At 35.3% G+C, this 18,339-nt stretch overlaps 1 pseudogene; it reads right to left on the bottom strand.

Annotated features, from left to right (window-relative positions):
* Positions 1-2,097: 2,097 nt before the first annotated feature.
* LOC149162626 (small ribosomal subunit protein eS12 pseudogene) lies at positions 2,098-2,430 on the bottom strand (annotated as a pseudogene).
* Between the last annotated feature and the right edge of the window lie 15,909 nt (positions 2,431-18,339).

Raw genomic sequence — 18,339 nt, 5'->3', positions numbered from 1 at the left:
CAGAGGGTGTATGCACAGCAGTGCACAAATATGTTGTAATGTTTTTGTGTGGGCATTGAAAAACAGAGGTGAAGGAAAACCATGTATGGTTTTGCAAGTGCATAAAGAAAATGGTGGAGCGTAAGTTGTTTTACACACCAGTGAATGTAAATTTTGTTTTACAGCAGTAAGCTCATGTAAACTTTTGTTACAGCAGTAAGTTGTTTTTCACAGCAGTGAATATGAAAATGATTTTACAGTGGTAAATCCCTCTCAGAAAAAGAGGATGTATTAGTTTCCTTTTGTTTTAATGAATAGAAATCTTTTATGGTGGTGAAATCCTCTGTTACTCAGTGAATTTTTTTTAAGCTGTCTGTGTATAAAAATCCTGTGTTTAGTTTGAATCTTGGTTTTGGTATTTTCCCCATTAAAAATACCCAACATCAATCACATAGCACCACTGTTCCCGACAGCCATACATGCACAATTCATCTTACCCGCGACACTCTACTGCACAGCAGGCTTTCTACACAGCTTAATGTCCATAGGAAGCAAGAGTTGAATTGCAACTTGCTCAGCCAACAACTGGCTAAGCACATAACTCTCAACTGGATGAGCACACGGCTCCACCACACGCACAGCTCCTTCTCTTCAATCTATAACATGAATTCAGGAGTTCATAAGCGGCACACAAACATCTCTCCAGGGGGACTGCAAGTTCACAGCCACATTATTTGCAGAAGAATTCTCACAAACTCACGCAGCTCACCTCACCCGGGCTCAAACCCTCAGCTCTTCACTCCATCGAGCCCACTCGACTATGGCTCACCAACACTCACTGAGCTCAAAGTTCTTTACCAGCCCTCACTCCTGAGTTCTCGGCTCAGTCGCCGTCGCTCACGGCTTACCAATACTCACTGAGCTCACACCCTCAGCTTTGATACCATATTAGAAACTTGGAAGACACAAACAAAATAACGACTCGCTCAGCCTCACGCCTGCTCTGATATCATATCAGAGAGAGCGGAGACTAAAAGACTGAACACTACACACAGAACTTGGAACTCAACCACGTGGTTTCATTCGCTGTTTAAACATGTATTTATACACATCAGAGAAAGTTCTGGAGATTGGGGCGGTGGCTTCTTCAGGAAGCTTCCCCATTGTCAATGGTTTCTAGAAACTACATTTAAACCTTCTGTTGAATTCTAGCAGCGGGTAATTGGAATTAGTTTTAATTCCTTCCAACATGGGTCTCATTTTTATGAACTTTTATAAATTTTTAAAAATATAATTATGCTTATTTATGAAATAAATATCACCCAAAGCATAAAATCATAGTGCACAGTGTGCACACCAATATAATTAATGTGATATAAAATCTATAATATTTATTAATAATATCACCAAGGAAGCCGTAATATGCCTAAAAAGCTCAATGCAACATTTACCATTTATCAAAATATTATTTTTAAAGGCCCGGATATAAAATCTATAATATTTATTAATAATATCACCAAGGAAGCCGTAATATGCCTAAAAAGCTCAATGCAACATTTACCATTTATCAAAATATTATTTTTAAAGGCCCGGTTGTTTTATTAGTTAAAGTCATGAATTAGTTACGAAAACTAATTCTCGACCTTCTTCAAAACTAAACGAGGATGAAAACAAGAGGGAAGGGCAAGCTTAAAAAAGAAAAAAGGTTCCTCATAATTAATGTGGCGTGGAAACCGATTCAGAATTTTTTTAAATGAGAATGGCGGTTTTGAGTGGTGTAACAGGGTTAATCACCATAACTGCTCCACAATGAACCATTGCAGATTTAAATGGTAGACGAGACAACGAACAGATAATTGTTAGCTATCTGATGGAATGAAGTGTTAGGCATTTTCTAGGCTTGCGACGGCTGCATTGGGGCTTCATTGAGACGGCTACATTTGGGCTTCATTGCAAAGGGTGTGAAGAAATCCGAGTTATGTTACAAGGCTGCTTCCAAATCCAATTCCAAAAGAGTCTATTTTGGATGGCTCTGGGGCCATTCAACAGAAAAAGATATCTTAATTCTTTTGAAAGTTTCTTCTGAGATATGTTAATCTTTTTGAAAAAAAAAAATGTTTAGGTGCATAGAAAGGTGTAATCAGGTTGGTTGCAATCCTCTGCAAGAACACACAAATGAGCTGCGTGTTTCTCAATAGCTTTGGCACCTTCACGAAGACCTCTAGCCAGACCATCATGAGCCAATGATTTCTTTAATACAAGCTGCAAAGCAGTCAAGATGTCCATAGGTTCTCCCAATGCTGCAGCGGGTTTTTCTGCAATGACATCGCCATCTCCCCCATCCGACATGGCTTCGCCGGGATAAAATATCACAGCTACAAACACGCGCCTGGCTCTGGAGTGCTCGCTAAATGTCACACCAGAGGATGGAGAGTCGAAAAGCCGAACACATCCAAGCAGGTGCATAGAAAGGTATGACTAATCATGCTCATTCTAAATTCTTTAATTTGGTGAGCACAAGTATAGTTGTATTTGTTAATTTTTTTTTCAAAGCGCATTAGTATAGTTGTATTTGTTATTTTTTTCTTTTCAAAGCGCATTAAAATATGGAAGGATTTGTGTTTTTGAAAATGTTAGTTTAGTTTATGTACACTAAAAGATTAGTTAGGGATGTTATTTTTTGGAAAGAAAAGATAGGTGAAATTCGTAAAAAAAAAAGTTTAGAGAAATCATTATATTTTTCATGAAAAGAATACATGTAAAATTTTCTTATGAAAAAAAGAAAGAAAATAAGTTATTTCATTAAAAAAAAATTGCTAGGAAATTATGATAGAAAATTAGACTATTAATTTCCTCGAAGATATTACCCTGATTCCTATAGAATCTTAATAGGATTATGTGTACAATAATAATACCACTACTTGGAATAAATTTCTATCTTAATTCTTGGAAAAAAGATATTAATAATATCCACTACTTGGAATAAATTTCTATCTTAATTTTTGAAAAAGAAATATTAATAATATCCACTACTTGGAATAAATTTCCGTATCTTAATTCTTGAAAAAGAAATATTATTTGCATGCATCATTGTATTAGATTTGGAAGTGAAATGTTTGTGCATGCATTATTGTATTAAATTCTTGGAAAAGAGAAATGTGTGGGTATGTAGGAAAGAATAGTATTATACATTATACCTTTGAAAAAAAAAATAGTGCATGTATAAGGAACAATCAATGTGTACATGGGGAAAAGATAAGATTAATTATGTGTTAAAATTCTTGAAACTAAACCATGTGTTTAATGTCTTTCATTTTGAGAACATGGACATGTATTTGCATGGACCCAAATTGAACTAGTTAGTTTAATGTTTCTTGAGAAGAAATAAGTTCCTTGCATGCACCAAAATAGAACTACAATGTTTGATATTTCTTGAGAGGAAAACCATATAGAAAAACTATGTTTGAAAAGAGATATGATATTTGCACCCATGAAAAGTAAATGATTCTTTGAAAAGAATTATGCATGGAAATTATATAATTATGTGTTATGTGTTAGGGTATAACCCTAACCCCTTTATTTATGTAATAATGAAAAGAATTATGCATGGAAATTATATAATTATGTGTTATGTGTTAGAGTCTAACCCTAACCCCTTTATTTATGTAATAAACCCAAGAGGGTCGAGTCATAGTCATAGTTAGTTAAACAGTCAATAATGTTCGTATTAATAATTGTAAGTTGTTAACCCGTATTTAAGAAAGGAACCACAATTAGTTGCAAATGGGCCATAATTAATAAATAAAGTGGTTAACCCATGTTATGCAAAGGACCACTAGTCGTCAGGTTGTTGAAGGTCATTTAGCTATAAATAGTCGTAGTTAGAAGGGAAATATCATTGAGTCTTATTTTGGTACCTCCATTTTTGTAGAACTTTTTTTAGGCTAGAGACGTGTTCCGGCGTCTTTAAACCACGGGATCTGTCATTGAGATCATAAACCTGCAGATTTAGGGAAGCATGCAAACAGGAAATACAAGAGGTGGTCATGCTTGTTGGACTCCCTTGTAACCCTATGGGTACCCCTTCGAGTAGTAGCGCATTAGACAAAATCACGCACAGACTGCACTTCCATGTACCCTCTAGGTATATTGGAAGCCCCCTAGGCTCACCTGAAACATTGCCTTAGATAATTCGTCGGCTGTCTTGCTGCTACAGTACACTGAGAACAACACTTGGGGAGATTACTCGTGCGTATGATACGGTAGTCAGGTAGTACGGTTAAGGGTACAGTTGATCCTCCTTAGTTAGTGCCCTGAAAGATTGGGCCGAGTACTATTGTTGGACCCTAATGTATATTGTGATCTGTAGCACTTAACACTCTTTTGTAACCATAGTTCCCTCGTCTCTCTGAAGATCACCCATTATCGTATCTGTCAGGTCAGATCCACCAGTTGGGGTTCTACCACTGCAGTACAATTTAGATCTAGCAGTTGGGGTTCTGTCGTTGCCGCACCAATTAGATCCACTAGTCAGGGTTCTACCGCCATAGAAAATTCAGATCTAACAGTTGGAGTTTTGTCACTGCCGCACCAATCAGATCCACCAGTCGGGGTTCTGTCGCCACAATACAACTCACATTCAGCAGTTGGGGTTTCACAAACAGATCTAATGCTCTGCGTAGTGAAACTTGTTGCTACTGTAGTCTGGGCCTTATTTTCGCAGGACATTAGGTAGGATCAAGTTTTCTGGAATTTGGCCACTGCAGTATTGATCCGTGGGGAGTAAAACTCCGTTTGAAGTAAAAAAAATAAAAAAATAATTAAATAAATAAGTAAATAAATAAATCCTCCCTGGGATGCTTACAAGAGACTTAGCCCATAAGATTCAGGACGATGAATTAATCGCAGTGGTATCATTCACTAGTCAACCTCATCTTTCGGGCAGTCCCAAATTTTTTTGGAGTGAATTCAAGTGATTGAGATCTATGTATGGTAGAAACCAGAGCTCAAGTCATGGACAATGAGAAGATCGAGCACCTTGAATCAAGATTGGATTCGTTCAAGGAACAACTGGAAGAAATTTCAAAATCACTTCAACTAGTCACCAAGAGCATGACGGGGTATCATCAAGAGGTGCATAGTATTGAAGAACACCTCGAAGGAGAATCTAGACATCATATTCACTTCCATGGAAATCTCCAACATTCCCACCCTTGGTCACCCAAGGTGGACATGTATAAATTTGATAGCTCTAATCCAGTAGTATGGGTAGCACAAATGGAACAATATTTCACCCTGAATGATATCTACGATGATAAAACTAAACTACGTGTGGGAGCCCTTTACTTGGACCAAGAAAGATGGCAATGGTGGTAGTGGCATGTGAAATGTTATCCTGGGAACATAACGTGGCAGGTGTTCTCAAAATCCCTTTGTGACTGCTTTGACCAAGAATCTAATTTTTTGGGTTGTCTCACTAAGCTCCGATAGACAAGCACAGTGAAAGATTACATTGCAGCCTTTGAGACATTGGCCTTCAGAACAGAAGGTCTAGGAGATGAATTCTACTAGGAGTGTTTCATCAGTGGTCTCAAAGAGGCCATCCAAGCACATGTCTGGATGCACCACCCACCTACATGGATAGATGCTTGCAAAAAGGCTTTTGAGGTAGAACTTACCTCAGCTGCCCAGTCTACTCATCCAAATTTCGTAGCCAAGGCGTGTTCCACGCAGGCACAGGGCCCTACCTAAACACTTAAGGTTCAAAAGGTGTCTCCTACAAAAATGGCTGAAAGAAGAAAACAATGATTGTGCTACCACTATGATGAAAAATACTCCCCGGGGCATACATGAAAGGAACCAAAATTCTTTCAAATAGATGTTACTGCTCACAGCTCATCTGAGGAAGCCCCACCTCCTGGGGGGGCAGAGGATGATGTTGAGGAAACCTAACGGGACAATGATCTCACAGCTACGCCAAATGAACCAATTATCTCGCTACATGTTTTAGCAGGCATTTCTGTGCCCCAAACTCTCAAAATCAGAGGCTTTCTTAAACATCACCCTGTAGTAGTATTGATTGATAGTGGTAGCACTCATAACTTTATCCATAAGTGAGTCACTGAATTTGTTCATTGTTTTTTAAGGGAAATCTCTAATTTCCAGGTCCTTATTGTTTATGGGGGGACAATGAAATGTGAAGACCACTGTGAAAATATTAAACTTCAGATGGGAGACTACCATGTAAAGACCCACATGTTTGCAATTAAGATGGGTGGTTGTGACATTGTCTTGGGTGTTGAATGGCTTTGCACACTAGACCCAATCACAATGGATTTCCAAGAGTTATATATGAGCTTTAAGCATAATGACCACATTCATAAGCTCCTTGGACTCTACGCAGGTGCTCCTTCTATCATCAACTCGCATTGAATGGAAAAGTTGTTGAAAAAGGGCCATCATGGAGTCATCGCTGAATTTAATGCCATCCAGGCCATGGAATCCACTACTCTTCATATTCATCTTGAGATGCAACAAGTCTTAAACTGCCACCAGCAGGTATTTGACAAACCTAAAGAGCTTCCACCCTCTAGAGGGGAACATGATCATAGCATCACTTTGGTCCTAGGGGCCCAACTGCCTAATGTGCGCCCATATCAATATCCTTTCGCCCAAAAGAATGAAATTGAAAAAATCATCAAGGAACTCCTTGAAGCAGGTGCTATTTGTCCTAGCATTAGTCCCTATTCATCACCATTGGTCATAGTGCTAAAGAAAGATGGAGAATGGTGCATGTGTCCGGACTTTTGGGCCCTCAACAAGCTCACTGTCAAAGACAAATTCCCTATTCTACTTGTTGATGATTTTCTTGATGAACTACAAGGTTCTCAATTCTTTACCAAGCCAGATCTTTGCTCTAGCTATCACCAAATACACATGAAAGAGGTAGACATTCCAAAGAATACCTTCCGAACTCATGAAGGCCATTATGAATTCTTGGTCATGTCATTTGGTCTCTGTAATTCTCCATCTACTTTTCAAAGCCTCATGAATCACTTGCTGAAACCATATCTCCAAAAATTTGTCCTCGTTTTCTTTGATGAAATTCTCATCTACAACCTAACCTAGGAAAAACATATTCATCATGTAGACCTGATCTTGCAACTGCTTCAGGATCACAAATTATTTTTCAAATTGTCCAAGTGTTCTTTTGGTGTGGAAGAAGTCAAGTATTTGGGACACATTGTGGGTCGTGAAGGTTTCAAGGTTAATCCCAAAAAGATACAGGCAACGCAAGATTGACCCTAACCAAAAACCTTAAAGAGTTTGAGGGGATTCTTAGGTTTCACTGGCTACTATCGCAAATTTGTCTGCAATTATGGTCGCATTGCTAGACCCCTCACTAACTTTATCAAGAAAAATTCATTCCTTTGGATTGATGCAGCACAATAAGCATTTGTGGCTCTCAAATAGGCCATGTGTTCCACTCCAGCATTGGAACTACCTGACTTCACCAAATCTTTTGTGATTGAATGTGATGCTTCAAGTACGGGTATTGGTGTTGTCTTAATACAAGAAGGTCAACCCTTGGCTTTCACCAGCCAATAACTGAGTGGGAAACATCTGGGACAATCTACTTATGAGAAAGAGATGATGGCCACCTTACATGCAATAGATATCTGGTGATCATACTTATTGGGGCGACATTTCCAAATCCACACAGACCATCAAAGCCTCAAATATTTTTTGCAGCAATGTCTATCATCGCCACAACAAAATAAATGGCTGGCCAAAATGTTGGGATATGATTATGAGATAATTTACAAGAAAGGGTGTGACAATGTAGTAGTGGATGCTTTATCACGCTAATTTGAGGATGAAAGCACCCTGCTATCAATCTCTCTTCCCATACCAGATTGGATTGAAGAAGCCTGCAAGGAATGATTTTCACACCCCTCTCTCCCAACTCATTAATAACTTGAGAGAAGATCCTAATTCCTCAGTTGGCTACTCTTGGAAGGATGAGATTCTTCACTACAAGGATCGAGTACTTATATCGCTGACATCCACCCTCAAAACTCGCATTTTGGTAGAGTTACACTCATCTCCCACTGTAGGGCATGTAGGCTTTCAGAAGACTTATGCTCACACTCGTCGTTATTTCTTTTGAACGGCCATGAAAAATGACATTCTTACTTTTGTATCTGAATTTGATGTGTGTCAATGCCACAAAGGAGAAACAATCAAGTTACCAGGAACCTTACAACCATTGCCAATCCCTGCCTCCATCTGGAAAGATGTTTCTATGGATTTCATTAATGGTCTCCCAAAGTCAGGCAACAAATCCGTCATACTGGTGGTTGTGGACAAACATTCTAAATATGCTCATTTCTGTGCTCTACCTCACCCATTTGATGTGTGTCAATGCCACAAAGGAGAAACAATCAAGTTACCAGGAACCTTACAACCATTTCCAATCCCTGCCTCCATCTGGACAGATGTTTCTATGGATTTCATTAATGGTCTCCCAAAGTCAGGCAACAAATCCGTCATCCTGGTGGTTATGGCCAAACTTTCTACATGTGCTCATTTTTGCGCTCTGCCCCACCCATTTACCCCCACTTTGGTGGCTCAAGCTTTCATGGACCAGATCTTCAAACTACATGGCATGCCAACTTCCATTGTGTCTGATCCTGACCCGACTTTCACTTTTGGCAAGAACTTTTCAATCTACATGGTACCCAACTCCAACTAAGTACTACCTATCATCCCCAAACTGATGGTCAAACTAAAGTAGTCAACAAATGTTTGGAGACATACCTAAGGTGCTTCATTTTAGAAAAGCAACATCAATGGGTACAATGGCTACCTTTAGCTAAATGGTGGTATAATACTAACTATCATGAAGCCACCAAGATGACTCCATATGAAGTAGTGTATGGCCAACTCCCACCTTCACCTATTTCTTATATCCGCCGATGCTCTAAGGTGAAAGAAGTTGATCAACTCCTACAGAACCATGCCACCATGCTAGCTCATCTCGATGATAATCTCCATCGAGCTTAGAATCGAATGAAGCAACTAGCAGACCAACATTGTTTAGAGCGCACATTTTAAGCAGGGGATCAGATATTCCTGTGACTGCAACCATATAAGCAAACATCGCTCAAGGAAAAGGGTTTCCAAAAATTGGCTCAAAAATTCTACTGACCTTATCAAATACTTCAGCTGATTGGAGCAATATATTATAAGCTATCCTTGCTGCCAACTTCAAAAATCCATCCAGTGTTCCATGTATCATGCCTCAAGAAAGTGGCGGGGAACAATTGTAGAATTCAAACCAATCTACCCAAACTGGATGAGGAAGGTTCACTCTGGCTCCAACCTGAACAGGTCCTCGACACTCGTGAGGGCATTTGCGTGGCTGCACGATCAAGGAAGTACTTGTCAAGTGGAAATACCCCTGTCGAGAAGATGCAACCTGGGAACCAACCACTATCCTTCAACAGTCCTTTTGATGGGGGAGGGCATGTTAGTGTCCAACCCTAACCCCTTTATTTATGTAAGAAACCCAATAGGTTTGAGTCATAGTCATCGTTAGTTAAAGAGTCAATAAAGGTTGTATTAATAATTGTAAGTGGTTAACCTGCATTTAAGAAAGGGACCACAGTTAGTTGAAAATGGGCCATAATTAATAAATAAAGTGGTTAACCCATGTTATGCAAAGGATCACTAGTCGTTAGGTTGTTGAAGGTCATTTAGATATAAATAGTCATAGTTAGAAGGGAAAGATCATTGAATCTTATTTTGCAATCGAGCTCTGCTCTGCTGGAGGTTGGCCCCTCTAAGAGGCAAGTGAACATTGATTTTATCTCTGAATAATAAAATACTTGTTGTTTTTCTCATTTTATTCTGTGTTCTGGGTTGTATTTCATCGCATAATTGGTATTCTGGAATTTCTTGCAGGTCAAGAGCATAACATTATGCCTTTTGAAGAGAAAAGGAATTTGGATGCAGAAAAGATAAAATAATCATTATGTTATACCTTGGAAGGGAAACAAATAATCGCATGCAATAAATGTATTAGCTTTCCTTTGGAAAAATAATAATTAACACATTAGATTTCTTTTAGAATATAGCATGTATTTGCACATACAATAGACATTGTATATAGCTCTATCTTGGGAAAGTTGTTTTTGGAAAATGGACTTGCATTTGCATCCATGATCATAACATCTATTATGTTAGCTTTCTCTTAGAAGGGGACATGAATTTTCATGCATAATAGTACTAATAATAATATCATTTATATTGGAAAGATTACATAGCTACATGCACAACAAAGATGCTAAGGGGCTAACTTTCTTTGAATAAGTTTTTATCTAATTACATGCACGAAAAACAAAGCTAAGTTGCTATTATATTTTAAATGAAAATGGATGGTTACAGTGGTTTTCGTTCAGAAAAGAACGTAACGTGTGCTTGTGCAAGAAGGATCTTAGTAATGTGGTATTTATTTTGACATGCTTTTGCCTATAATTAATGCATGAGCAGTGTTGTCAGAAGAAGCATGTTGTGATATTTTATTTACATTTCATGTATGCACATGAATAGATGTTGAAGAATCACTATTAAAGCTTTATTATTGCTTGATAAATACTTTATGTAATCATGATGCGAAATTTTTCTCACAAAGGTGACTTGTGCAAAGGATAAATTATGGGGTGCAAAGGATAAATTATGGTTAACAATGTGGCAAGTAAAGAACTAATGGTGGTTGTGGACACTGATAGAACAATCAGGCCACAACGACATAAATGTGGTTGGTTCTTGCATGATGTGATGTTTATATTATCAAGAATGTGGTTAAGAATCATGGAATTGATACAAAGATGTATCACAAAGTTTATGTTAATAAGCTAAACAACAAGGCCACAACAATATAAATGTGGTTGGTCCTTGCATGATGTGATGTTTATATTATCAAGAATGTGGTTAACTAACAGAGTTTAAAAAATCATGGAATTGATGAAAAGATGTATCACAAAGTTTATGTTAATAAGCTAAACAACTAGACCACAACGATATAAATGTGGTTGGTCTTTTCATGATGTGATGTTTATATTATCAAGAATGTGGTTAACTAACTAAGTTGAAATAATCATGGAATTTGAAAATGATAATTTGGAATAGTCATTTGGATAGTTACTCGTGAATTTGAATAGTTACTCTTGGTCAAATTTTGTAAAAAAATTCTAACTCCATAGATGAGAGGTTATCAACGAGGCCACAAGAATTTGGAATAGTAATTTGGATAGTTACTTGTGAATTTGAATAGTCACTCTCGTGGTCAAATTTTGTAAAAAAATTATAACTCCATACATATTCACGAGAGGTTACCAACCCAGCCACAAGAATTTGGAATAGTAATTTGGATAGTAACTTACTATTCATTTACTAAAGTTATTCTATGTAATGATAAAGATTCTATCTAATGGTTAATGAGAATTTGGAATAGCAATTTGGATAGTTACTCGTAAATTTGAATAGTTACTTGTTGTAAAAAAATTCAAACTCCATACATATTCATGAGAGTTAACCCTTTACCTTGGTCTTTGTTATATATAGGGTTTCATTTGGTTTATATTTATTTAATAAATATATAAATTTCTTTTATTATATTTATTTTTAATTATTTTGAATATATTCCTTATAATTTTATTATATTTATTTTAAACTATTTTGAATATTTTCCTTATAATTGTAATAGCTTAGTTATCCTATCATATTGAAAATGGTATTGTTTAATTGTTTTACATTTTATTTTTTGGCATATCATGTGATAAAATTTTGAATAAGATTATAATTTTTGGTTATATATAAATAAAAATAAATTCAAAAATATATCAAAAGTAAACTTAAAAATTAGATTTTTTTTTCTAATAATTTAAATAATCTATCTTATTTTAGATTTTTTTAATAATTTAAATAATCTATCTTATTTTAGAATTTTTTTTTTAATAATTTAAATAATCTATCTTATTTTGATATTTTAGTTTTGTTAAAAAATCTCATTTCTTAAAATTTTGAATAAGCTTTTAATTTTTGGTTATGTATAAATAAATTAAACATCCTAAAATAAATTCAAAACAATATAAAAAATAAATTAAAAAAAAAAATACAAAATTCTTTTAATGATTTAAATAATCTATCTTATTTTGATATTTTTAAATTAAAAAAAAATACAAAATTCTTTTAATGATTTAAATAATCTATCTTATTTTGATATTTTAGTTTTCCTTAAAAAGTCTCATTTCTTAATTTTTTTTTTTATTTAAATCATTTGCTAAATGTATTTTAATTTTTAAAATTAAATTAATATTAAAAGTGAATTGAAAAAATCCCATATGTCTCTTTTCCAACTGGTTTTTCACTTCCAAATGCCTTTTCAAAAATGAGTATTGTATTTTTTCACTTCCAAATGCCTTCACAAAAATGACTAAAACAATAGTATGGGCTCTTTTATTTTCACTTTCAAATTCCTTTTCACAAATGACTAAAACATCGTATGAGGCCAATTATTTTACAAAGTTCAGCATTAAAAAAACCTAATATATTTCCATGTACGGGGTGCTTTTCACAAATGGGGTGTTTTATTTTCACTTTCAAATTCCTTTTCACAAATGACTAAAACATCGTATGAGGCCAATTATTTTACAGAGTTCAGCATTAAAAAAACCTAATATATTTCCATGTACTCGGTGCTTTTCACAAATGACTAATTATGAGGTCAAATTTTATTTTTGAAATATTGAAAAAGCTATTAATCTCTTTATTTTGTTTTCACATGTTTAATAATAATGTGATAGATTAAAGGCTTGGAGTATGCCCTAAAACTATTTTTGTTTGGCTAAGATCTTGTCTTCCTTGGATGTAAGGAAATAGGTTAACGACTCAAGACCCCGAGGCATGTGGCAGGTGTGAAAGGCTGCCCCCTTACGGACCACCAACAGGTTATTCCAAGTGGTGTGGTTTTCGTTGAATAACAATGATGAGTGAGCCTACATTCATGGTTAGCAACTACAGATGTTTGTCCTCACAGCTGGTTTGACAACTGAATTATGATAAGTTTTCTCTCTTATGAAAAAATAATATGATGGATTAAAGATCTAGTTTAATAGTTTACGTTAAAAATAATTTTATGAAAAAAACTGTAAATTGAGTATATATATATATATATATATATATATATATATATATATATATATATATATATATATATATATATACTCGATTTAAATACCTTTATGATTTAAATACCTTTATGATGATCTCACATTATATAACTTTATACTTTTCCATATAGAAACTTTTGTTTTGGTCTTCCCTATACTTTGCGGTGGTTTCGACTATATTGTTTGACATATCATACCCCTTATCCATATACACATTGCATACTCTGCTACATTTATATTCCGAATTTTGGCCAATATCAGAGTTGAATATATCTCTACTGTTCAAATATCCCACGTGTTAATTTCTATTTGTTAAAACTATGAGTAATTCTCTTCATATTTCTAAATCTCCCTGTAGAAAAGGGATGCCAAACAAAATTACCCTAGAGAATATTTACGATTACATTGAATCGATAGAAAAACTAAGAGAAGAGAGATAAGGATAGCTTAAGAAAGACTTATACACAATTAATGATTGCATTAAATCTATAAAAACAAAGAGAAGAGAAAGAATGGGAACTAAAAAAAGAATTATACACAATGACTACAGATCATAAGCTCAAATTATCTACAATGTTTTAAAAAAACTACAAATCTTTAGAAAATAAAATGATAACACTTGAGGCTAAACTCTAGGGAATGAAAGATAGGATGCAAGAAATTAAACAAAAAAAACAATCAATTGTTGAAGAAAACTACACCATTATGGATGAGATTAAAGGATTAAAAGAAAATCTAAAAAATAATTCATCCCTAAGCAACACAGAATAAATTTGATATCAAACCCATAAAAGAGGAAATTAAAAAACTAATTGAACTAGACCATGAGCACCACAAGAGGTCTTTAAACCATATAATTGTTGGCATAAAAGAGAAAATGATGAGGAAACATTAGAAATAGTAAAAGAACAACTAAAAAATAAGTCACAAATTCAAACAACTTATCTAACAGAAGAAAAAAGGTGGGAAAAATACTTGAGCATAAACATGGTCTAATATATGTTAAGGTTAGTTGTAATGGTCATAAATTAGATGTACTAAGAAAATCTCCAAGTCTAAAAGAATAAAGAATCTTTATAAATGAAGATCTTATACCAGAAAGCTAAGCTAAACTAAGAAAAGAAGTCCAAAAGGTAAAGGATGCAAGAGAGGAAGGGGAATGGGCAACCATTAGAAATAGAAAACCCATTATTGGAGAGAGTACAAAATAAAAGTAATAAATAAGAATCAGGAACACTCTGGATCCTATTTTGGAACTTCCATGGTTTCCCATTGCATAAAGGACCTATGTTAAGTTGGATCCCAAGTGATATTGATATTATTTTCTTAGTTGAAACCTGGGAGCATGATGAATCTAGGGTCCCCCAATGGATGGGTTCATTCTCTAATCAACTTGGAATAGGAAATCCTCTATTAGAGGTTTTGGGCTATAGCCTATTATAGAAAAGATAACAATTTTTTTCACATTCGGCTTCATAATATCAACCTCCTCAATCAATACACATGTATTTAAAAAAAAATAAAAATTCTAACACCAATAGGATTTTTTTTTCAATTTGTTATTTTGCTCCTATTAACTCTACCTCCTCTAAGGAAAATAATCTAGATAAGAATTTACCTTCAACACCTTAGAGCAGGATATCCATAATCTAAGGAGTGAAGGTGATATCATTTTGCTTGGTGACTTCAATTCTAGAACTACTACTAACCAAGCTACTCTCCTAAGTAATAACTCTTACCCTAACCCCCTATGGTTGGATGATGAATGAAACTTAGCTAATAGATTCAAAATAAATTCTGAAGACATAATTGTGAACCTATTTGGTACCGAGCTTATCAGGCTTTGCAATTCCCAAGACCTTACTATTTGTAATGGAATTAATAAGTGGCCTACCTCTGTCTAGATGACCTGCAACCATGGGCTAGGTAGCAATTTTGTGGATTATGTGATATCAGACACCCATGTTCTCAAATATATGGTAAATTTTGATACCCTTAATGACCATGAGCCTGATTCTGACCATAGACCCTTATCCCTAACCCTAAATCTTGACATGCACACCAACCACATGCAAAATAATTGTGATAGTGAAAGACACATTCATTTTCAAAAAAGTAAAATGGATCTCTTCTTACAAGATTTAAAGATGGATCTAGGTTTCTTAACATATAATGATAACGTTGATCTTATCTACCAAAATTTTAATACCCTTTCGACTACCATTAATAAATTCCTTTTTGAGGTGTTGTATAAGAAGAATAATAGAACTTCCAACCATTGGTGTAAAAATTCTTGTAAAATTCCCAGAAAAGAGATTAGAGATCATCATAATGAAGCTGAAAAGCTTGAAAAAATGAGTATGTACAAATCTCTTATCAAAAAGAAGAAAAGGTCCTATATTAATAAGAGGCAAGAGTACCTTCTTCACCTTCCTAAAGCTGACCATAGAAATTTTTTGAGGAATATACTTGTTTGTAAAACAGAATAAAATGATTTGATCCCTACAAAGAACTAGGATACTTATCTTATGAATCTTTATGACTCTCCACACACCATACTAAGCATCTTAAATACTCTTATAGAGGAGGATATTTTTTCTCTGCAACATGTAGAGTTCGGGATTAAGAAACTCGTTAATGGGAAAGCCAAAATGGGAAGGTCTATCCTCATCCCTAATATTCACAAGCTTCTCAATTTGGTAGTAAAGCATGACTGCCCTAAGCCTTGGACTCAAAGTTTGATTGTTCCTATCTTTAATGGTGGGGATAAAATTGTTCCCTCTAATTATAGGTCCATTTTGATTACCCACATCTTCGCCAAACTCTATGGGATCATTTTGGAAAAGAAGATTAACATATGGCTTGAATACCATGGTAAAAGAGCTAAAGGGCAAGCTTGTTTTAAGAGACATCACTTTATTATTGACCATATTTTCACTCTCAGGATCATTGTTGAGGAATGTCACAATAGTAAAAGTGATATCTTATGTTGTTTTGTTGAATTTAGAAGAACGATGAAAATCTTGGTAAGTTTGATACAACATTTGGTGAAGATCATTTTTTGCATACTCTCATAATAACAAGGGCTATAGATGCTATAATAAGATTACAAGAAAAATAATTGATTGCATTGATGTTAAATTTGATGAACATGTTGATTTTGAAGACAATCAACTAGTAAATATCAGCTTCAATGATTGAGTCAGCAATGATGAGAAGTTTGATGAGCAATTTTCAGATGGAGACATTGTAGAAACCATTGTTAATTTTTTCAACTACAGTCAAATTCCACCATGGACAACTGATATGACCAAGATGATGATTGCATTAGGTTCCTCTTTTCGAGAGGACTAAATGACCTAAATATCACCTTATTTGGACAAGTGAAAGTTGGTTTTTGAATTTCTGTATTCACTCATGTATATTGGGTTAGGTCAGCCCTAAGCACATGTTAAATTGGACAGGTTGGCCTCAACCCTAAGTGGAACCTCATGAAAGCTTATAAATAGAAGATATCTCAAGCTCATTTGGAAATATTGATCAAGCCATCTTCTCTTCTCTTATTTTCTTGGTTTGCACAGATCTATCAAAGGAAAGTTTGCGCAAGGTTCCGAAATCTCAGGGGTGAAGATCACATTGATCAAGGGTTTTCTGATTCCTGTATGCTGGCACAAAACTAGGAATTTTAGTGCCTGGACGTTGGAAAACAGTGGTCAAGATAATGTCCAGAGATCCCTACACGTTGGCATAGAAGCCTATGGGAGCGTCAAGGTTTCTAAAAGCAGATCTGCAGGTGTCAGTCCCTGGACGCTCACATAGAGTGGTCCTGAGAGCTTCTGGGCTGCCATAGATGCATGCACGGTATGGTACTGAGAGCATCTGGGCTGCCATAGATACTCGCACAGAATCCTTATGAGAGCGTTCAAGGTTTGAGGTAGATCTAGGTGTGTTTGACCCTGGACGTCCTCATCTAGTTCACTTGAGATCATACAGATATGTTCTAGACGTAGTCTTCTTGTTCTGTAGAGAGCATATAGGATTGTTGTAGATGCTCACATAACTCCTCCTCTCTCTGTTTGGGACTCAAAGATGAGATTTCAATATTCTAAAGATTCTGCTTAGTGACAGTAGTGTTCAGCAGTACCCAACAGTAGACTATAGTCAGTGACAACACATTACAATCATTAGAATGAGGGTTTTTATTTTAAGCATGATTAGATCTGTTTCATGGATATCATAGTTGTTTTTTTGCATAGATAAAGTTATGGATCATTGTACTCTCTTTGGATGAATCATTTTGTGATGACCTAAGAAGAAGAATATTTGCAAGGGTTTTACCCATAGTGGGTTTTTCCCTGGTCTCGGACCAATCCTGGTGTCTCTATCTGTGTGCATGCTTTTCTTCTATTGTCCATTTATGTTCCACCGCATTGATGATGATGATGTTGTTCTTTCTATATAATTGCATATGCTGATCATAATGGTGTAGATCCGGATAATGTAATTATGATATGGGGTGAACTTAATGTATTAATGAAGAAATTCAATTATCAAAGAAAAGAAAAATGTAGCTCTATGAAAAATTAACATGTTATTGGATCTAGGTTGAATAAAATCCATGGAGATTACCCCAATGATGATAGCTTAGATGGAAGAAATAAGAGGATGGTGGAGACCTAAAATAATTATAGGTTTTGAACAAAACCCTAGGCAACTTCATTATTAGGGTTTGATGGATTCTATGAGGTTAGGGTTGGAGAGAAAACCCTAGTTTATGGAAATTGTGTGAGATATGGAACCTAGTTGGTCAATGTGAAGATTTTCAAGAACTTGACAAATATTTGATAATCCCTAGAAGACCCGGCTAGATAATTGAAGGCAAAATTGGCATATGGACCATGCAAATTTATAGCCCTTGAAGATTGGTTCAAGAGGGAGAGGATCACCTCTCATTGAAGATAAGTATTTCTTGACTTATGATGCCTCTTACTTTTTTTTAGACCTATGGATCTGATGATTATGTTTATTACTTATACTTACTGCATATGTATTTGAGTATATCGATGTTTCTCACCTCCTTGATGAGATGTGATGAGTAGGTCCTTCTTGAGGATCATTTGAGACT

Source organism: Pinus tabuliformis, chromosome 5_2 (genome assembly GCF_031772625.1).
Source record: "Pinus tabuliformis cultivar Carrire ecotype Pingquan chromosome 5_2, CPIR1, whole genome shotgun sequence".
Taxonomy (NCBI): domain Eukaryota; kingdom Viridiplantae; phylum Streptophyta; class Pinopsida; order Pinales; family Pinaceae; genus Pinus; species Pinus tabuliformis.
This window is presented reverse-complemented; position numbering and strand designations above follow the sequence as displayed.